General features: G+C 38.4%; 1 protein-coding gene across 7 annotated transcripts in view; it reads left to right on the top strand.

The window, feature by feature from the left end:
- The first annotated feature begins 1,926 nt into the window (after positions 1-1,926).
- The window catches only part of Cep128 (centrosomal protein 128), a 418,908-nt gene continuing 397,207 nt past the window's right edge, over positions 1,927-23,627 (top strand). For 6 of the 7 annotated variants that reach the window (XM_047541495.1, XM_047541492.1, XM_047541498.1 and 3 more), the window contains exons 1-3: positions 1,927-2,064; positions 4,075-4,230; positions 14,912-14,959. The gene's annotated coding sequence lies outside the window, so the exon portion shown is untranslated. The remainder of the gene's footprint in view (positions 2,065-4,074; positions 4,231-14,911; positions 14,960-23,627) is intronic. The other variant, XM_047541494.1, reaches the window with a different exon arrangement.

Raw genomic sequence — 23,627 nt, 5'->3', positions numbered from 1 at the left:
TCAGTTAATACCATTTTCAAATGGGGTCCTCAGAATTGAATCCAGTTCTCTGAACATGGTTGGACCAGTGAAGAGAGGTTATTGACTATCAGTTTTTATTAATGCAACCCAAGTTTACATTAGCCTTTTTTGGAGGTCATTTTTCTGGGAGTCCATCACAATTTCTAGAAAACTTTCTATAGAAAAAAGACAGTGTTCTATCTCCTAGCTTTGTAATTTGTAGTGTGCTGTTTCTTTTACTTGGTTCAGCAACTCAAGAGAAAGGACTATGTTGTTTATCTCCTCTTTATCCCTGTATCTTCAATGTCTAATACATCTAGATGCTAGAAAGACCCAAAATACATTTGCCAAATTAAATGCATGAATATAATTGTTTTGAAAATTTAACATGTTAAGAACACTTATGCCTGTGAAGGTGTATGGGGCAATTTTATAACTCTTCTGAATTATCTTAATTTCTGAGACAGGTCGAGTGTATTCTAGAGCAACAATTTTAAGCAAGCATGGTGAAGATAGATGCAAATAGGTAGGTCTTTAGAAAAATTAGTTTTATGTTAAAACTGGGTATGAAATATGAAATATTCTTTTTATCTTAGTGTTGACCAGAAAAAAATTTGAACAATTTTATTATATCCAATTTGAGTACTAATTATTTAACATTCTGGGTATGGTGGGGGGAGTAGGGAAGGGAGAAGTCAGGAAAGTGTAAGACTACATAAAGATTCCTTTGTTTGAAGGACGAATGGAGGACATCAACTGAGAAATGAATCATTATAGTACAGAACTGTTAGAATAGGGAACCGGTGTCATTTAAGGTGATCTTGCTCTTCTTTAGGTAACTAGAGTTGCTGAAAGTTCCATCCTTGTCCCCATGCCAATCCACTAAGGTGGACAGGGTTTTGAGAAAAAGGAAAAAGAAGGTTTACTACCTTGCTAGCAAAGGAGAAACACAAGGAACTCCTGTCCAAAGCGCTGTGATTCTGCCCATCAGCAGGAACAGGGAGCTTTTAAAAGAGGTGATTCAGAGAAAATGAGATTAGGGAGGAGCGATCAGGAAGGAGATCAGGGAAATGAAGATCTGTGAGAAGGTTAGGGAAAAGGTTGGGAAAAGAAAAAACCACGTAAGTTTCAAAGAGGCAAGGGATATAGTCAAAGCATCAAGTGAACCCCTGTTATACTAGGAAAACATTAACAGATAAAAAGTAAAATTTATTCTCCTGTCCTGCTAGGAGGGACAGGTCAGTGGCCTTTCTGACCCAGTAGAAGGAAAAGACCATACATGTGACTCATTTGATTTTTACTTCTTTGCTTTTCCAAAGCTGTTTGTTGTTGACGCCCCCCCTGCCCCCCCATGACTGGAACTGACTTCCCTGAGTGTAAAGCATTTCTTTCCTGATTTGGCAGACCCGAAGGAAGGTCACGGCAGTAATTAACTGTCAACCTCACTCTTGGTTTGCTATGATCTTAGGTGAGTCACCTCTTTCTAGGCCTAAAGGGTTTGACTAGATAATCTGTTCCCTCCACTTCCAGGAATCTGTGAGCCTCTGGAACAAGACAGAACCTTGGTCTTAGGGGATTTTTACATTTCACTGATGTAAATTATCCTTCCCTGTTCCCCAAGGAGCAAAGCAGCCGCCTACACAGTTTCTGGCCCTTTAAAAAAGAAAAAAAAAAAAAAAAAATTTAGAACAGGGCAAGAGGGCCCGGCCCAAGGGCTCAGGAGCCTGCTAATCCCACTTCTTCCGGAAAGTCCCCGCAGGCTTGTCGCTTGGCATCCTGGGACTTGCAGTTTCTCTGGGTTCGCTCTCCTTTGATATCTCCCTGCTCTTGAGCAGGAATGGACTACAACTCCCAGAGGGCCAAGCGACAGCCCCGCGTCCTGTACTCTCGCTGCGGCTGGGCGGCTAGTTCAAGTTGCCATAGCTGCGAGTCTGGGGAGAGCAGAGTCAGTTGCGCCGCAGCGTTTGGTCAGTTACACCTTCTGGGTCACTGGTAGCCGCGGGAGCCGGGTGGGTCCTCGGCGATGATCCGGCATTAAGGACCTGGAATCATCTTCTGTCTCAGGTACCTGCCCCCACGGCCCCCTTGTCCTTTCTCTTCCACTTCCCTATCTTATCCTAGATGTTTTAGGGCCCTCTTCCCCTTGTTCCAGGGGTGGGGCAACCAGGGCTGCGCTGAGATCTGGGGTGGGGCCGTGGGTGTGTGAAGTGTGGCCGGGTCGGAGGAGATGGCTGTCCTCACCCCTCCCTCGGCATGGGTGTCTACAGTCAGGTCCTGACCAAGTCTCTCAGTGACTCTGGGCGATGTTGTCCTCCTTTCGGGAGCAGCTTGCCCTGCCACTGGTCTTTGACGCTTTAGCTGTGTAGGAGATTGGACTCCGTCTGTAGGTCTTCCAGAGAACCGTCTGGCATTTGCTGGCCTATCCTAGGATATAACCTGGTGTGTGTGTGTGTGTGTTTAGTATGTTTTCTGAGTCACAGAAAGTTTGCTTCACTTGGGAACACTATATCAGTCACCTAATTTTTTTTTCTATGCCAACGTAGGAGTTGCCCCAACTTGAGCTGTTGGCAGTCCTTTATTTGAATTGTTCCCTAGGATCATCGGACCTTGAGTACCAGCTGCATCCTTTATTGGTTTGATGAACCTAGTCTCTCGTGCAGACGTCCAGTAAAACTCGACAATTACAATTGGCAGCATTGATCTAAGTATTAAATATCTGGCACGGTGCAAGCGCTCAGTATTTATTACTTATTTTTATTAATTATGCAGAACAGTGTCTAGTAGAAATAAAATGTGAGCCACACAGGTAATTTAAAATTTTTTAGTACCCACATTAAAAAAGTACAAAGAAACTGTTGAAATTAATTTTAATAATTTATTTGGCACAGTATATAAACATGTATCCAACATATAATAAATATAAAACTTACTGAGATATTTTCCATTCTTTTTTTAAAAAAAGTACTAAGTCTCCAAAATCTGGTGTGTATTTTACATTTATAGCACATGTCAATTTGAACTGGCCAGAATTCTAGAGCTCAGTAACTACACATGACTAGTGACTGATGATTGGTCAGCACAGAGAGAAGATTAAAACTTTGACAGTTTTACACTGGCCCAGAGCAATTTTGTTGTGCTCATTACTCAGCCCTTGGGGTGAAAGTTGTTGCCTTGTTAGAAGAGCAAAGTGTGTACTGAACCTGTATCCTTTTCAGCATGTCTTTTCTGCCATTATGTAATGGGTAATTTTGAAGTATCTCTCAATTTTTTTTAAATTAATTTTTGAAGGGCTGCTTTTTACGTGGACATTTACAGTTCTCTTGGATAATTATCTGTGGATTCTTACAGACTATTTTCAAAACAGTAACTAAAAATTTGAAAATATTTGTAACTCTTTTGTACATCTAAAGACATTTTACTTTTATTTACTTATGTGCAATACTGTGTGTGAAAAGAACTGGTAGCGCGTAAAATATTCTTTTAAAGAGGCTTTGACTGGCTTAGGAATACAATTGGGCCATTTAGAAATAACATGTTAATTTCATAACCTGATTGACTTAACCAATGATAGACATGCTCAGGGACTTTTGGCTAGACTTGGGCTGTAGTTCATGCTGCAGCATAATCTGTCAACCTCACTCTTGGTTTGCTATGATCTTAGGTGAATCACCTCTTTCTAGGCCTAAAGGGTTTGACTAGATAATCTGTTCCCTCCACTTCCAGGAATCTGTGAGCCTCTGGAACAAGACAGAACCTTGGTCTTAGGGGATTTTTACATAAGGGATATGTTAAATGTATAATGGCTTACGTTATTATTGAGATAAGAGAGGTATAATTTGTGATTTACATAAAATAGGCAGAAACCATCTGTAAGGAGTATGCTGGCAGGGCCCTTGCATGTGAAGAATTCCCGTGAGGTCACTTGGGCATTTGGATGACCCTACGATCATTTTCTCTGTTTTATGATATGCTATAATCTGAACATAGGGAAGTTGACCTACTTTTCACATATTTTTAAATTAAAAAATTTAAAGTTGTAGGTATGTGTTATCCCCTTGTTTCATTTTTCTGTAGGTGGTTTGGGGAAAATACAGGGACACCCAAAGATCATCTACTTGACTAAACTTTTTGCCCTGAACTTCATGAAGAAATGATAGGAGGCAGGTGTATGTGCCTTAGAAGAGCACTGAGCTCAGAGGAGAGCAACACGGAGTTTTGGGGGTGTGCTTTGTAAGTATGAATTCTGAGTTTCATTTTTGGGACAACCAATTATTGCAGAATGAGTGAAAAAGATAATGCCAACAAGTAGACTTTGCAAGAAGCTCCTTTCCAAGATGTAGTATAAAATAGGATGCTTTGCTTGCAGAATCACAAAAATTTAAGTGAGCAAAATATGTGAATGATCTGTATCTGTTTACAACCCTAACAAAGCAACAGTATTGCAACTATCTAAGGCACTGTGTTATGCATCTTTTTCAGGTATATTATATATAATTCTTTTATTATGCTTATCTTTATTTTGCAAAAATGGCAGTTGATGCTCAGATAGGTTATTTAGTTTGATTGGGATTCTGGAGCCAAAAGAGTGGTCCTTATTTCCAGAGCCTCTGACTCTAAATCCCAGTCCTGCCCACTGCTTAGGTGCTCCATTGCTCTTTATAATTACCTTCTAAGAGGATTTGATTTGTACTCAGCATTTTTGGGTTAAGTGTACCATATACAGCACAGTTTGCTGTTAAAATTTGTCTCTTTAAATGTTCAAAGCCTTCTATTATTTTTCTTATTTTTTTCAAAATATAATGGCTTACGTTATTATTGAGATAAGAGAGGTATAATTTGTGATTTACATAAAATAAGCATATTCAACATGAATTGTCATTGACAATCAAGGGTATGGTGTTAACAACTTAAATTTTGCAAAAGATGTAAATTATAGACATTTTTAGTATTTCATGTTGCATTTTGATAAGAGGCACTTATGTAGGGAAGACACAAAGATCTTTGGTGTTCACAGTTCTTAGGATTAAAGAATTTTAGAGCTGGAGGACCTAACAGGATAATGTGGTCCAGAAATTCTCAAGTGTACAGCCTTGACACATTTGGAAATAACCTAAAAATACCTTAGAGTGGATTCACTATTATCTCTGTAATAATTTCACTTGTGAAATGATATTTATACATACGATTTTATAGCATTTTTTATTTCTTGTAAAATGTATTACATACATGTCCACACATAAAATCTTACCTTGTTTCAGTGGCTACATAGCAATTCAGTCATTACATTTAACATATCCCTTATCAACTAATTTGTATTTTTTCTTATAAGTAATTCTGCAGTGAAATTCTTATACATATATCTACACTTAAAATGTATAAATACATCTCCTTTTGTTTTCCCACGATGACATTTATAGAAGTAGAATTGATGAGTCAAAACATATGCATATTGCTTTTTACTTATATTGCCAAGTTGTCCAGAAGAGCTGTTACAATTTTTATAGCTAATACACGAATATGCCCTTATGAACCCTGAGGGTGAGAACTTTTTTCATTTGTATAAGACAGGTGAAAAAGAATGTAATTTTATTATTTTAATTTGTAGTTCTTTAATGAAACAAAGTATGTTTATACATTCGTTAGAGTCATTTGTATTTGGTGAATTGCTTGTTTGTATATCCTTTGTGCCTTTTACTACTAGACTATTCTGTTCTTTTAAAAAGCTGATTTCTTTTGGTTCCCATATAATGTGAATATTTTTCTGAGTTTTTCCTTTAGTTTTAAAACCTTGTTTCTGGTGTCTTATTATCAGTAATTATGAATGACTTTAAGAGACTTATTAGGCCATTATCATAGGTACATACCTCTGATAAAGGTCTGATAAATTCATGTAACTTTCACATAGATCTTATACAATGCTAATGCTTGGAGTATTTGGGAAATGGAAGTATTTGTGATTATGCGAATCCATTTAGTTGATGAACATTTTAAAATCTCTTCTCTGCTTAGGATTTGTCATAACTGTTTCATGAATGCTGGTGAATGAATGAGCCCATGAACGAATGGATGAGTGAACTGATGCTAAGCCTGAGTTATGTTTTTATGAGTAAAGGGAAGTACTGTGGAAGAAGTGAATTATTATAACTGTAAGATCTGATGGAGGTAACCGAAGAACAGAGAGGCCAGATGTAACTAAAAAAAAGAATTTTATTGAGGCGGCTCTCGGGCGAGGTTCACCTCTCCTCCTGGTTGGAGGCCCTGTCTGGGTGGCCCTGTTTAGGGGTGGGCAGGGGAAAGGTTGAGGACTTCTTGTCCTCCTGGGATTGGCTGGAGAACTCCACTGACTGTCAGGTGATTGTGGGTGCCATTAGGGTTTATCTATCAGTGCTTGATTGGTTGTTTCCCCCACGCATGAGCCAGCTGCGTTGTTCCTTGGCGAGTTCGGGGGCTGTCTGATGCCCTGCCCCTGTCCAGCCACCTCAGACCGCCCTAACAATAACTATTTTCTTTCTTTTTTCTTGCTATTTTTCTTTCCCCTGTGGTGGTAGGGATACCAGGGCCTCATGCATGCTAGGCAAATACATCACTGAGCTACATCCCTGGTCCCTATTATTATTATTTTAAAGAATGAATAGATAGTCAATTTTATAGATGGTAGAAAGAAAAAAAGAACTTGATGGTGGGAAAGACTTTAAAATGGCTAAAATAGGTTTGTCTGTGAGTGGCAGTTGGTGCATGGAAACAACATAGAGAATGGATCCAGATGGTGAAGAGCTTAGGTAATTTGAGTTTAGAGCTTTATAGTACAGATAAAAAATAATTAAGGAATGCAACTAACTGAAAATGACTATCATAAATTAAAATGATTAATAATAACACAAGTAAACCTTAGATTTGATTGTTATTAATGTTTTAATGTGTTAAAATGAATTTAAAATGTTTACCTTATTTATCCTGTAATAGACATTGTTAAATATTCATGTTTATGCTGTTTTATAACCCAGTCCATATTGTTTGAAGACTTAAGATAATTAATCTAGGCTATTTGCCAAAAGAATTTCTTGTTCTTTTAAATAGTACTTGCTGTTTATAAAACCTAGCAGTTTGAAATTTGGATTAATCAGGCAGAATAATAAAAAAATTTAATTGTAAATTCAGTAAAAAGCAAAGTACATGCCAGGTAGTATGCTCGCTGCTGCCTCTTCTTCTTCTTCTTTTTTTTTTTTTTTTTTTTTGGGAAAAAGGAAAAAGAAGTTTTATTGCTCTACTAGCAAAGGAGAAACTCAGGGGACTCCTGTCCCAGAGGCTTTGGTTCTGCCCATCAACAGGAACAGGGGACTTTTTTTTTTTTTTTGGGATCGAACCCAGGGCCTTATGCTTTCAAGGCAAGCACTCTACCGACTGAGCTATCCCCCCAGCCCCAGAACAGGGGACTTTTAAAGAGGTGATTTAAAGGCTACATTCCACGTATTCTCTGTTGAAGTTGTAATTCACTTGTTAATTTGGGAGATAGTCATTTTTGAGATTTTTCTGGTACCATCCCCAAAGTCTGAATTACTTTGGCCCTATGGTGGGTATGTACTCAAGGACAGATAGATCTGCCTAGGATAGGGAAGAAAGGTAATCCTGTTTTTCCTGAGGTTAGGGAGGGAGAGCGATTAGGGAGGAGCAGAGAAAGAGAAGAGAAAGAAACATGTCCATTAAAAATTAAGTTGCAGTGGCAGAGCAGCAAGGGATATATTCAAAGCATAATTAAGTGAACTACTATTACATTTCCCCACTGTCAATTTCTGCATTCCATTTCTATGGAAAAATGGGCAACAACATATCCAAGCTGCTTCCTCCTGAAAGAGAGTGAAGTTGGGGGAAGTAACCCAAAGTCCTTGTTCTCTGTCAGGTGGTATGTGGACAATTAAGGCTATTCAGCATCAAGCAGTCCAGAGGTCCACAGTGGCAGATGGCAGGTGACTGGACAAACCATACATAGGGCAGGGATCTTGCTAAGACAGTAAACAAGACAGCAAAACTTTACTATTGTAAACAACACAAAAGCAATTAGTATTTCAACCAATGTCTGAAAACCATGAACAGTAACTTATATCAGTGAAGATTGAGTTTCTTTGGTCCTTTTACTTCTTTGACTTTGGTCTCCAAGTTTTTGGTTTTAAACACTCAGCCAGTTTCACCAGTCTTGAAGAGGGAGTAACAGGTCATAACTTTAGTATCTATAATTTTATGGTTACCCCTTTGTTTTGGTCAACTTTTTTGCTGCTGTGACTAAAGGATCTGACCAGAACAATTTTTAGGGGAGGAAAGGTTTATTTGGGGGGTCACAGTTTTAGAGGTCTCAGTCCATGGGCAACCAGCTTCATTCCTTGGGGCCCAAGATGAGGCAGGACATCACGGTGGAAGATTGTGGCAGAGGGAAGCAGCTCACATGGTGATCAGGACTCCACTCTCCAGAAATAAAATATACCCCATAGCCCCACCTCCAGCGAACCCCTTCCTCCAGCCACACCCTACCTGCCTCCAGCCATCACCAGTTAATCCCATCAGAGATCAATTCACTACTGATTAGGTTAATGATATACCCAATAATTTCTCCAAATCTTGCATTTTTTCACACATGAGCTTTTGGGGGACACGTCATATCTAATTGTAACATTCTTTCATTTAATTAGGGTCAGTATTAGTACTGGAAGTTAGCATTATATATTGTTCGCCCTATAGGCAATGGCAGACACTCAATTTGTGTAATAGCTTTGAACCAAGAAAAATTATTTTTATAATCTTAAACCTTTACTTAGTTATATATTATGTATTCTGTTTATTTTGAGTCACAGTAATCTTTACAACAAAAATTGATCTTTTGAACACAACTTTAAATGAGCTGAGTCTAGCCTAATTTGGAGTCATTCTAACATGGAGTAAGGTAAGAGGTAGAGCTTTATCTTGGGTAAGGTGGGGCATTGATAAATAACACAGTACATCTGAAAATATGAATCAAACAAAGACTTAGAGAGCTTAACTTTCTTTTTGTGGAAAAAGTGTCAAAATACTTCCATGGTTTACAATGTTGCCTTTAAACAGATCAGATTCTTCTTATTACTTCCAAAAATACATTTAAATTCCTATTCCATTGTGAAGAGTAACGCAAAATTGTATATATATAACTTATTGAAAACAGATTTCTTTGTCCAGCTATAAAATATTAAATGATGTGAATAAGTATCAGCCAAATTTGTTATTTCCATCCAAATCCAAGATTATTGCTACAGATAACTTTAGTTTGGAGAACACCAGCTGGGTAAAGTACTCTCCCCTAAGCTTTACATTTAACTAAGTTTAATTCTTAAATTACAGTTTAGAATCCATAGTGTACAGTAACAATAATCACAGGTCTGCATGGGTTAACAGTACTAGCAAAAATCAAAGGATAGTCTTAAATTTCTGACACATTTAGGAAACAGTTTTAATGATCAGAAATCAGCTTAGTCAATGCAAACAGATATAAGACAGTTTTTCAGTGTTTCAGATTTTGCTTCATATCAGTACATTAAAGTTCAGTAACTTGAACTAACTGTGTTAATTACAGCCAACTTAATCACAAACACAAACTTTTTGAGATTTAACTTCTGCAAACTTTCTGCAACCAACTTTGACATTCAGAACTTGTTTACATCCTTAGTTTTGTCCTCTCTTTCATCTTGGACTTTAGCACAAGAATATTACTTTAGCAGACAAAATACTTTCTCATCCAAAAATGTCTTTTTTTAACCATCTAATTTTCTATAATGAAATATATTTCCGTACCTGTAACTTTCTTTCATCTTGTCTAGTTTCAGACCTTTCTTATTCTGAAACAATCCTTATGAATAGTATCTGTGTATTTAATTTATAAAATAAAACAAAATTCATTCCAGGAGAGGGTTGGACAATCCAGCATATACCAAAACTGTGCCTTCATCTTTTTTCTCCCAGTTGCATTCCAGTGACTGCTGCACAGGATATTTGAGCCTGACTTGTCTCCCTTATCATTATCATAGTACCATCAACTTTAAGTGAGTTCCCCACTCTCAGTGTACCCGCTGTCTTTTTCTTATACTAGGCATATTGATAGCAATGGAGGAGGCCCATTCCATTCTTTTCTTTAGGTTTCCTTTGCAGAGGCTGGCAACAAAACATTCCTCTCTTTTTCTTTTCTGGGTGCAGTTGTTATTCTGCCAGTTTCCCCATCCATTTAGTTTGATAGGATACTGTTATAGCAAGAATTGCTTTACCCCAGTGATGGATATCCCCTGGCCAAATGGGGTGCCCTGTCAGATCTTAAAAGGGGAGACGATTTCTCCAGGTCATAAGCTAACAGTGCTGGAACCTACTGCCACATCTTTTGTGGCCAGCAGCCTCCATTCCCCCATGCCAGGGGCAAAAGGGGCTGGAGCAGGGCAGAGGCCAGGTTCTCTTAGCTCATTTTTCCCTAGGCAGCTTTTCTTGGACTGCGCCGCCCCCTCCCAGCTTAGAACTAGTGTCCTTGACCCACAGTGAGATGACCTGTGGCTTCCTGGGGCCAGGCTGAAAAACAGTGCGAGGAGCGCCAGCACTGGGTTTAAAAGGTTTAAATCTTTTTAATCCTTTCTCCTGGTGTCCTGCTTGCACACCTTTTGGCACCTTCAATTTAGTTCCTGACTATTCAGACCCCTTTTCAGTCAACTGCATAAATGCCTGTACATACAGAATCTCTTCCATATACTTTACTCCTGACAGACCAACTTCAACTGCAAGATTGTATAATAATCCAGAAAAAACTATTTAAAGGCCAAATTGTGTTATAGTAACACATCTTTCTCTTAGATAGGCTTATGCCAGTAGGTGGCCCATTCAGCCAGCATCTTTCTTCTCTAGAGACTACTGGTGAGATCAACACAGCGTGGCCCATATCTTAGAGGGCCAGTAGCAGATACAAAAAAAGAAGCACACAGAAAGACAACCAGAGAGGATCCCTGAAACCATAACTGACAGATGGAAACCTTTAAAACAAACAGACCCACACATGCAAATTTTTCCACTTACTTTCCCTCTCATAGACCAACTGCAACTGCAAGATTGTATAATAATTTGGGAAGCTATTCAAAAGCCAGATTGTTAAACACTATCTTAGACAGGCTTCTACCTATAGCTGGGTCTTTCTTCAACTTACTTTACCTCTGACACACCAACTCCAACTGCAAGATTGTACAAAAAAGAAATAGACAACCAGAGAAGAACCCCAAAACCTTGACTGATGGATGGGAACCTTTGAAACAAACCAGCCAAGATCTTTCCCAAAAGGCTACCTATAGTATCAATGCAGTATTGGCTGTCTTAAAAGGGGCAGTAACATATACAAACAAAACAATAACACAGGCAACCAGAGGGAATTCCCAAACCCAAGGCTAACAAACAGATGAGAACCTAGAACAGACCAGAAGGGAGTAAATACCCCTAGGTTCTCAAGTCCTGCTTTAACCATGACTCTTATACCAGTGGCACCCCAGACTTCCCCACAAAGAGGGACCAGGTGTTGCACACCAGGGGATTTACCAGATGGTCAAGGGTGCTGCAACTTTACTGAGTTCAGTTTCTTTTTTCTCAAAGTGGACCACCATGGAGCAATCTGTACCATTTAGGGAGAGAAAGTGGGAGTTCCCTGAAGCAAAAGGAGCTTTGGCAACTGTGGGGATGTTCCCTCAGTCCCTCCATTTGCTCACTGAAATAGCTCTTCCGGTTCAAACGAAGGCAAATTCACCCATATTCTAACTTTCCTGCTGTTGGCTCTCAACAAGTTTGCCAGCCATCTTGCATCCTCAGCATGGAAGTAAAGTTGCTTGGAGAACCAAACCTGCCCAAGGAAGCTGGAGCAGGGACTGCTCCCACGTCTTATCTGGGATACCAAATTTGTCACCAAAATCTTTGTCCTTGTCCCCTATGCCAATCCAGTAAGGAGGGCATGGTTTTGAAAAAAAGGAAAAAGAAGCTTTATTGCTTTGCTAGCAAAGGAGAAACAGTCTCCTGTTCCAAAGACTGTGATTCTTGCTGTCATTTTGCTATAAAAATATCTGAAACTGGATGATTTATAAAGGAAAGAATTTTATTTGGGTCACAATTCTGGTGTGTAGATAGTCCAAACAGCATTATGCCATTGTCTGGGGAGAATCCTCCTGGCCATATGGACAGTGAGAGGGAGAAGGGAGGTCACCTGGTGAGAGAAGAGCCAGCTGAGAAAGCCTAACTTCCTTTTAGCAACCCACTCTTGTGGTAACCAATGAAATCCTGGAAGATCTAACCTACTTCCCACCAGCCAACTGTTAATCCCTTCTGAGGGTGATGCCCCCAGTGACCAAATCACCTTCCACCGAATCAATCTCTACCTTTCAACATCCCTATACTGTGACCAAGCATCCAACTCATAAATCTTTGCGGGACAAACCATAGGAAACTGAACAAATAGTCTCTGAGAAATTCAGAGTCTAGCAGGTAGACAGACAAACTGCCAGTTAGCAACCTGTGGGCTGTGATGAGGTCCTGCCATAGTGGGAATGCAGCAGAGGGCACTTGGTGCAGTGTTATTGTGGGGCAGTGAAGGAAAACACTCTGGGGAAAGTTTCCTCTGAACCGAGATTTGGAGGAAAAGTTGGAGTTAGTCAAGGGAAAAAAAGTGACAAGGATGTTCTAGGTGGTCAGTGCAGGGTAGGCCTGAAGGTGTGACACGTGTGACATATTTGAGAAGATGAAAACAAAACTTCTATGGCACCAATAATTAGATTTCCTATAGTATTTAATTAGTGTCTTGATGTAGTTGTGGAACGCAGAGATCATTTCTGGCTGGAGAGATGAAACTTTGCTGAGGTTGTATTATTTAAGCTAGCCTGGAAGGACAGGAATTTACATAGGTGGCAATAGTAACAGGAGAAGGTATTCCAACACTAATGAGGGGTGGTGACGGGAGAATAGCTGGTGTAACAGCTGAGTGTTTAGACCTTGTATTTTCCATGGTTCTTTTATTGAAGAGGAAGGTGACTAACTGTGGTCTTAAATTCCTGATTCCTGGATCCAGTAGCAGTGGTGAGTCAGTGAAGGTCAGAGAGGCTAGGAAAAGGCTCAGAGTGAGGGAGCTGTTTTGATGGCCAGGTTCAAGGAAAGAAAAGTCCTGAATTGTGAGTGGTGCCCAAGGCAATGATGAGGGATGACTGGTTAGGACGCTGGGCCTTCCAGAAAGATTCAAGAGTCAGTGCTGCCACTTGGCAACCGAGTAACCTTGAGTACCCTGGTTTCTCTAAGCCTTTTTTCTCAGGCACTTATTGTGATGGACATGGTACCTACATGTAGATTATCATCATACAATAATCCTTGATGTTAAGGCTTTAGCTGTTATTATCTTTGAAGGTTTTTAGAGTTGGAGTTCTTAACTGGGGTCTACTCCATGTACTCCAGAAATTCAGGTTTATGATATAATTGTTATCAAGTGATATCGATTCCTTTCTGATCTTTTCTAATTCCTTTCTAATTTTATGTAACTTAAATTTTAATTTGTGCATTTAAAACATTTGGGAAGGATTCACATGCAGTGAAGGATAAGTCCTTTTTAATTTAGAAGTTTTTATTATACATATCCTATTTATCTGCTTTTAATATTAAGGATAAGAAACAGAACTTTTCAGGACTGGGGCTATAGCTCAGCGTTGGAGCACTTGCCTAGCATGTGTGAGGCACTGGGGTCGATCCTCGTGCCACAAAAAATAAATAAATAAAGGCATTGTTTCCATTTACAACTAAAAAATATTAAAAAAATAGAACTTTTCAGTAAATATGTGAATAAGTACAATAAAATTTATTCTGGGTCTTTATTATAGAAAAATTAAGGGAAAATGTTAAAGGTATAAAGTAGAAGAATGGTGGGCAAGAAAGAAATATAGGGATTGAGAAAGAATGGGGGAAAAGAAAGCTGCATATATATATTTATATGCAAAAAATAATATTTATATAAATAAAATATAAAAGATAATATTTATTTATTTATTTTAAAATAAATATATAAGCCTTTAGGATATGGCTTCTGAAAATATAGAAGCATTTTTCTGTCTGAAAGAGGTTATAATTATTCTTAACAAGAAAAATGATTATTTTAAAGACATCCTAAAATAGCTATAGAAAGATGGATTTATAGCAGACTTACATATTTAACAATTTATCATCTTAATATATAAATCTTTTTCCAAGTAAATAAATATTTAAGAGTACTCTGGCTTTAAATTCATTTCTGGAGAGGATGATAGGGATGGATCATGAGAAACAAGGAGCAAAGGACAAAGGAAACATTTCAGTGATGTATTTGGAACTCGTGCAATGCTTTTGCATGTATGAATGCAATGGGAAAAAGGATGTGGCTTAGAAATACAAGATTTGGGTTCTAGTTCTGTCATTGTAATTTTTTAGCAAAGGCAATTGTGGGTAAGTACTTTACTCAAAGTAGCAAAATAAAGTTGTAATTATACCAGCTTTATAGGATTGAAATAAAAATCATGAGAAAATGCTAATGAAAAGGCTTTGTAAGCTATAAAGCAGTTTGCAGATTTAAGGTGTAAATGGCAATAACAGTATTTCCCTTTGTAAAATTGTCATTGTTGTTTGCTTCACAAGGAAAGTCAAGAATAGTTTCTCTTTAACAAGTATGCTTTATGCTGAAGAAACAACTTGTTTTTCATGAAAAACTGAAATTGTTATGGGGAACAAATAAATATTCCAACTATTACTTATAATTGCTTTGAAATTTTTTTCTCAAAAACTGCTAACTTGTCATGTATTATATCAACTGCTTATGCTTATTTTTTGCATCCTAACTTGGATTTGTCTTTTTTCTTTCCATCTTTATTAGAAGACTGTCACATAACATCTGCAGTCTGAAACAGTCTGTTTTCTGAAGGTGAGTTGGGTCAAGAGGAAACTTCAACAAATTAACTATTTTGAAACCAAAGCAAATGCTTTATTAGTTTGAAAAAACATATATGTGTATGCATATACATATGTATGTATATACATATGCATATTATATATATAACGTTTCTGCATAACCAGTAATATATTGAATGCATGCAACAATAAATGTCTAATGCTTGAACAATGGGTCAGCTAGGCTGTTTGTTTATTGTGGTCAGACTTGTTCACTTGTCTGGGGTGAACTGGCTGTTCTGCTGGAAGACACTAGGGCATGTCCTCATACTCAGGAAGAGTTTTAGGAGAGCAATATGAAAAGATGGAAGACTTGTAAGAGATCATGTGCCACTGCATACTCCCATTTCAGCCTCTACTTGTACCATAGCAACTAAAATCTTATTGATCAGAAAAGCCCAGAGTCAGGGTCCTGGGCAGGTAACTACTTATGGTGACAGGGCAGTGCATATAGGGAGGATTGAAGAATTTGAGCCACATTATACAATGTATTATATTACACTGTTGTCCCTCCTCCCTCACTTAATTTCTGGTAAACACAATAATGGGAAGACTTTCTAAGTAGTTTGCTTAAAATCAAAACCTTTTTGCTCAGTAATGTTTCATCCTTGTTTTATAGTTGATAGGCATGGTGTTATGATTTTGATATGAGGCCTCCCCCTGTCCCCAGAGCTCTTGTGTTTGTGCAGGAATGTTCAGAGGTGAAATGATTGACTCATAAAAGCTGTAATCTAATGAGTCCATCCTACTTTGGATGGACTGAGTGGTAACTGTAGGCAGAATGGGTGTGACTGGAGGAGGTAGATCACTGGGGGTCCACCTCCCCTTCCCAACTACCTCCTTACTGCCATGAGGAGAGCAGCTTCCCTCCTCCATGCCCTTCCCCCACCACGTTCTGCTTTACCTTGGGACCACAGCAGTGGATTCAGTTGTCTGTGGACTGAGACCTGTGATACCATGAACCAAAATAAACTTTTCCTCCTTTTAAGTTTTTCTTGTTGGGTATTTTGATCATAGTGAAACAAAATCTGACTAAAACAGAAATTGCCACTGGGAGTGGGGTTATTGCTGTGACTAACCAGACCAGGTGGTTCAGAAACCCTTGGAAATGGTTTGTGGGAAGAATTTGAAAAAGTTTGAAAATGCAGGGTAGAGAAGCCATAGAATTCGTAAGCAGAGTTTAACGGGTTATTCTGGTGGGGACTCAGAAGACTAAATGCCAATAGGAATGACTGTGCTTATGAGGTTTGAGAGGGAAATGAGGTCTTCATTGTGAATTGGACTAGAGGTGGTCACTCCTGTTACATTCTAGTAAAGAACTTGTCTATGTTTTGTCCAAGTCCTGAGTTCCTGGGAGGCTAAACTTAAAGGTGATGGACCAGTTATTCTGGTGGAGGAATTTCAAGGCAGTATAGCATTTAGTTAGTGACATGGATATTACTGGCAGCTTTTAGCTAAGTTTATTTTGAGAATCTGAAGCAGAAAACAAAGCTAAAGGATTTTAAAAACTTGCAGTTTGACCAGAAAAGAGCATGTAAAGCTGGTATGCTTCTGTAGAGATTATGGCCTCTAAAGAGATGCAGAGACAATAGGAAAGATGGCTTGAGGGCATCTCAGGAATTTGCAAGACTTCACCCATTGCAGGCGCAAGGATGTAGTAGGCAACATTCCTTGAGAAAGATCATGGGTCACCCTGCTTGCACAGGGGTCCTAGGAAGTTGTTTCACCAAACTGAGCCACTGAGGCCTTAGAGGCTGCTGCAGCCATGATCCCAGGAAGCTCAGCTGCTTCGAGAGCTGGCAGCAGACCTTAGCATCATCCACTTGGTGCTAGTTCCAAAAAGGAATGCAGGATGCTCAAGGTAAAGGATTAGGAGGCTTCCCTCAGGAACTCAAAGGAAGACCTGGGAGTCCAGGCAGAGTGTAGCAGGGTTGGAGTCCCTGTGGGCCCTTGTGGGGAGATGCATGAAACTGTGAAGTGAAGCCAGAACTGGAATGGAGACACCAGGAATTAAGAGATGCCATTTACATAGACTGTTTGTTGAGAAAAGCTACTGGATGTGGCACTGCACTGTTGAGGCCAAAGGAGTAGGACTGCCTAAGATCTGGAGAGCACATCTTGCAGACATATGTCCTAGATGCTGTATTCAGAGTTATGGGACTTGTTTGCCCAGCTGGATTTCAGTTTTCCTTTGGCCCCATCCCTTCTTTCTATGGCCCTAATCCTCCCTTTTGTAATGGGAATGTTTACTGTGTGCCACTATATATTGGGTATATGTAACTCCCTTTTGAGTTTTACAAGGGCTTACAGCCAAAAGTTTGCCATGGGTTGGATGAGACTTTGGACTTGGACTTTTGGGCAGAGCTGAAACTGTTAAGGCTGTGGGAGATGAATGTTACGATTTGGATGGGCGATGTCTTTCCATAGCTCCTTTGTTTCTGCAGTAATATTCAGAGGTGAAGTGATTGTGAGAGCTATAACCTAACCTAGTTTGAATAGAGTGGGTGGTTATTGTAGATAACTGTAGGCAGGTGGGGTGTACCTGGAGAAGTGGGTCATTGAAAGCATGTCCTAGACAGGTGCAGCTTCCCTGTGTCCACATCCCCCCATCCTGGAAGGGTGCATCTTCCCTGTGTCCATGTCTCTCCCTGTCCCTGCTTTTTTTGCTGCCATGAGGGTAGCAGTTTCCCTCTGCCATGCCCTTCTCCCTCTGCCTTACCTTGGGCTTACAGCAACGGAGTCTGCCATCTATAGATGGAGACCTCTGATACCATTAAGCAAAGAAAACTTTTCCTTTTCTAAGTTGTTCTTGCCAAGTATTTTGGTCACAGCAATGCAAAACCTGACTAAAACACCATGGCTAATTAGAAGTTCTGTTAGAGTATCAGTCTTTCTATTCTGTCTTCCCTTATTTATCTTCTGGTTTGTAGAGGAGACTATATCTCTTAGATATTTAATCTCGATTAATTCTTCCTAATTGAACTGCTTATTTTCACATTTTCACCTGGGCAGTAATTTGAAAACTTCCTTTCCACTTTAGCAAAAATAGAATTGCAAAAAGCAGTTACTCAGAGGGACCAATCCAGTAACATGTTGTGTGAAGCAGGCCTGGTGGGAATTGGGGCAAATGGGAAGGTGCCTGCCTAACTATAGGGCAGATACTGTTTACCTTCATGTCTCCATGGGAACATTTATTCCCAGCTTTGCAGGATCTTTGGCTTTCTCAAGAGAAGCTGGAAATTAGAGTTTTAAAATTTGTTTTCAAATTCAAGTTTTAAAATAGTGTTATTTTAAAATACACATAGGTAGGTTGAGTTTGTCTGTAGTCCTCCAGTATTCTTTGCCTGATTTAAACAGAATGGTCAGAAACTCAGGGCACCAACTGTCTTTGTCCATGTTGATCTCTTGTTCAGTCCTTGGTGATTTGCACAATTAGTAGAGGTTGTGTGAACTCTCAGAAAACTTAATTCTAGTCTATTTTGGAAATAGTGTATTATTTTAAAAATTTTATTTGCAAATGCAAGAGCATATATAATTTCAGTGCTCAACCAAGTAATAAATTCATCTTAGAATTGGGTAACAATCTTTTTTTGGTGGAAGTTTTCTTTTTCTTTTTTTTTTTTTAAATCCTGAACTGTTTTCTTTTTATTTAATTTTTTCAACTGCCTCATTTATTCTAGAAGTGTTGTTGGTATATGAGTCTAAAATATCTGTAAATCTGTTGGGGAGAGAGAAGAGCTATAAAGTAACTTAATTTTCTTTTGAAATTTCCTGGTTTTTGATAACAGGTATGTATGTAGTTACCTGAGCAGTGATTGCTTTTTTCTCCATGTCTGCTTGATCAGTCATTTTGTATGCTGCTTGACCTTTTCCTAGAAAAGATGTGTTTACACTTGCTGCATGGGCGTTAGTCCATTTGATTCTTCCTTTGTTCTCTGAGGTGCTGGACCATGGTGGACTCCTGATGAGCAGGGAACAAAAATGCAGACTGGGAGTTAAACCTGCCAGGTTTCTCCCATGAAATAGAGGGGTGTGTGTGTATGCATGTGCACGTGTGCGCTCATACCTATGCATGCACATATGTGAAAGAAAACATTGTTTCGTACTTCCAGGTTAACCCTCTGAAGCTCAATTTCCTTACTTATAAAATAGATTACAACAGTATTTACTTTGTAGGACTGATGTTAGGATTAAATTAAATTAGCTAATATGTGTAAAGTGCTTAGAACAGGACTTGGTGCACAGCACACCATGCAAGTGTTGGTTATCAGCATTGTGGTTTACTTCAGCTTCTGCCATGATGACCACTACTGCCATTCATTTTCTTTTTTCTTGTTTCTCTTTCACTTATGCTAGCTCGAGTGTGTTCTGGGTTTTTTGGGAACATAGAATGTTGATTATAAGTATTCTGTTCTTACAAGATTATTATTATTATTATTTTAGAGAAGCATACCTTTTCTCATTGTTTGACATCCCCCCACCCCACTTTCTCTTGATTGACATATGAAATAGCATAGTAATTAAAAGATTGGGCTTTGGAGATAAGACTCTTTGGATTTGAATTCTGGATCTGCCAGTTACTAAGTTACTTTATTTCTGTGTGTTTTAGTTTTCTGTTAAATGATGATCATAATGTTATAAGGATTAAATGAGAGAGTACACAGAAAGTAGATAATACAGAGATGAGTTCATAGAAAACTACATATATATAGCAATTGTTTTAATAAAGTTGAACATTATTACACCTTTCTATAAGTGCAAGCGGTAGTATTGTACCATTTGTATTCTCGTGATTTTACAAAAGAGGGAGTTAAAAAATTTGACTTGATTTATATGTTGTATGTTTCAAATTGTGAGGTATCCTATTTATTTAAAAAGCATCTACAGGATTATGGTTTGAATCTAGTCTCTTGTAGCTGTTTAACCACTGTGACCCTCTGTTTCTTCATTTACAAAAAAGATAATACTTTATTCACTTGAGAAATGAATATTGAATATGTCAGATGTTCAGAGGCAGGTAAGAGAGAGATGAATCTCTGCCCTCAGAGAGGTTACAAATCCTGCCTTGCAAGGTTGACCTGAGGATAAGATAACCTTTACTGAGGCACTTTCCTATTTGCAAAGTACTTGTCACACATAGGTGCTCACTAAGTGGTGGCTCTATATTTATACCTCTGATATTCTGATTTCTAACTATGTGTTCCTATTGTAAAATATAGTTATGTTCAGCTTTATCAATGTTTAAAAAAAACTTTCATATTGACCTTTACTTTTAAAGTATGCTTATTAAAATTTTATCTTTGAGTTCTTGGGCAAGAACATCATTTTCTCCCTGACCCTTATAATTGGCTAAACCTCAAATGCTGGATCATCTGGTACTGCAGTTTGAATAGTTTTAGAGTGAAGGCCATTATTTGTGTAACATGTTAAGGCAGGAGGCTCGACTCCAGAGGGTGGGGGTAATACATCACAGTGTTTGCAGGAAAATCTTCAGATGGTGTTGCACACACAGACTCTAGACAGTAAGTGCTTGCTTGCTTGAACCCAATTAGTAGTAGTTCTTGTCTGAAATCTGCCATCTTTTTTCTTGTATCTTAAACCTGTCTTGCATTAGAATCCCCAATATTTTCCAACCAGAGGCTTATATCCCATGAGTAAATATTTCTTTCTGGCTGCTCATTCATTCTCTTCTGTTTTCACATATGCAGACTTCTTCAAAGAGTGATTTGTACATATTACTGCTGCTCCTTTCCCTCCTGTTTGCTGTACAACCAGGCACCTTCCTCATACTGCTTTACTGAGAATGCTTTTGATATGTTCTTTAGCAATTCCAAAGGCTGCTTTCTAGTCCTTTCTAGTTTTATTAGTGTATCAAAATTTAATCATTTTTCCTCTAAGCTGGGGAGACAGACACCCCATAGATATGAGAACAGGAAAAGTTTAACATAAAGTAGGGATTGGAAAGCTATTTCCCATGGGCCAAATTCAGCCCACTATAAACCAAACCTGTGCTTTTATGCCACAGTTGCAGAGTTGAATAGTTGTGACAGAGACTATTTGTAATGGGTTTGTCTCTAAAGGAATAGAGAGAACTCAGATTCTCAGGTTGAGGGAATGAACTCAAGGCAGGTATAAACTTGGAAGGAGGCCCTCCTGGAGGCTGGGATTCAGAACTTGCTGGAGAAGGTGTGACTGCAGCCTCTTTGATGGTGGCAAGACTTGCTGGAAATCTTAGACCAGAGCTGGGCACGTAGTGAGCACTGTTCCCTGGAGGGCAGGGAGCTGCAACCAGGACTGATGTCAGGAAACACATCTCTAGGGTGGCTGTAGACTGAAGTTAGGGGATTAACTGCAAAAGTACTTGTTGAGATTCACTGAGCATCCGAGTAGCGGGGTGGTGCTATCAAAACTTGATGGGGATTGAATACTACCATTGAGTGTAGTATTCAGCAGGATGCTAAAATGGAAATGTAGCAAATGGAAAACATTGGAGCCAGGATGAGAAACTCCTTCCTTCTGCAATGTCCTTCTAGTATCCTCTATGACAAAACTTAATGTTATACCAGCTACAAAGGAGAAGTGTTTAAAGTTTCTGTTTTACAAAGAGCAGGCAATGGAGAGTACATTTGGAGTTGAGAGACACTAAATTAGCTGGCAAAATTTTTACTAGTTCTTTTCTCACTTTCTTCAAACCCTCCTTTCCATAATTTTTGTTATGCTATTTCACCTGATTTCCTACTTAGTTCTCATGGTTGAGTCTCACTTGCTAGCTCCTTCTGTCTGACTTTTGTATGTTGGAATTCTTTAGGGATTTTCCCCTTTAAAAGCCTATCCATACTTATCGAGCTACATGAAGGCAGCACAGCTTGTCGGGAAGGTAAAAAAACTCTACTTATTTGGATCTTCTCTAGTTTCTCTTAGATTGTCTTTAACTAGACCCTATTTCCTGAACTTAATCATCTATCAAACTTCTACTCATCTTTCAAGATGGGTGGAAGGATCCTGACCTGACTCTTGTGGAATTTGTCTTATTTCTTAGCTCACCATATGAAATAATTCTCATACTTTCTCCTGTTAAGGATGTGACTTATTTACTTTGATCTATAATTCTTAAAGTAGTAATAGTTCAGTAAATTAGGAATGAGTGAATCTGTTGTATCTATTTGATTTTGTTTTCTATGGAATATATTATTTACTAGCTTATTAGAGAAAAGGCTCATGACTGGACAGTTGATTTTGATTTTATATGAATTTTTCAAAAGGATTTGAGAAGATGAAGTTACAGAAGACCATTGATATACAGACAGGCACAACTTATAATTGTACATGATAATGTTGGTTGACTTGTTGACTTTTTTACTTGAAGGGTGAAGCAGAACTCTCAGGTTCTGTAGCTATAGAATCATTGAGAAATGCATTCTAAAATTTGAATTTGGTTTATGATTAAGCTTAAAATACAGTTCCCATTTCCCTTCTAAATATCACCATCATTACCTTGAACATCTTCTTTGAGGACAGTTGCCTTGGATAGGGATTGCTGGGGCCCTTGGAGGCTATAGAAGCAATCACCTACTTAACATGCAGTAGTCTGTCTTTGTGAAATATCATCCCTGATGTTGGGTGCTTATCTTTTATGGAACAGCTTGCAAATCCTAATTGTTTTAAACTGACTCTGAGAGAAAGAGATTGGAGAATCAATAAATTACAGCTCTCATACATACAAATGTGCATCATCATGATGAAGACAGTCTGATGGCTCTTTAGGTCAAATAACAAAAGAGGTGGACTTGAGTTTATAAAGGCTCTCTGCCAGTTCTCTTATTAGAAGGTTGGATATGATTTTACTCTCTCTGGTCACTGTGTTCAGGTTTGCATATGGACATTTGTTTTAGATCCTCAGTGGGAGTGAATTGATAGGGATTTGTTACTTGCTTTGGTGGTCATATGTCTTTATAAACTTCATTAAGGCAGAAGAAACAATTTTTATATCTTTAAATATTGATGTGTGGGGAGCAACTAAATAACTCTTCTAAGAATTGTACCATCTGCTCTCCAGACCCTAAGCTTTCTCTAAGATTTTAGAAACTTTCACCCTACGTCACCCATCTTAGTCCCCTCTTCTCTAAAGTCTTGGACGATACCCAGGTATGAAAAGGAGGTAGCATAAATGTTTTTTTTCTTGTCAGTGAAAAGTTTTGTTGTATCAATAGGTGATAGTAAACTGTAGATGAGCAATTACTGCTTTCTTTAATTGAAGGACAGACTTTTTTCACCTGAAACCAGAATTTAGGTAATTCAGTTAAAAATTTCTTCAAGAGTACGATCATTCTTCATATTAAATAATTCTTTCTTTTAAATCATAATGTGACATGTTGAAATTTCTTATTATAATGAGAAAGGATTTCTCATGCAATTTGCACCTCTTTTAAATTTTTAAAAATAATGATGGAAAATTTTCCTTCAGTATACATAGATTCTTTTCTACTTAATTCTTTGGGCTTCAAACTGCAATATTGATATTGATTATATGTTACTTATGAACCATTTAAAATTTGATTTTCAAAATAAATTTTGATTGCATAAGCAATATTAGTATGTATTAATGTATTTTCTTAGCCCTTCAATTTTTGAGTACATTCTGG

Source organism: Sciurus carolinensis, chromosome 2 (assembly GCF_902686445.1).
Source record: "Sciurus carolinensis chromosome 2, mSciCar1.2, whole genome shotgun sequence".
Taxonomy (NCBI): domain Eukaryota; kingdom Metazoa; phylum Chordata; class Mammalia; order Rodentia; family Sciuridae; genus Sciurus; species Sciurus carolinensis.
This window is presented reverse-complemented; position numbering and strand designations above follow the sequence as displayed.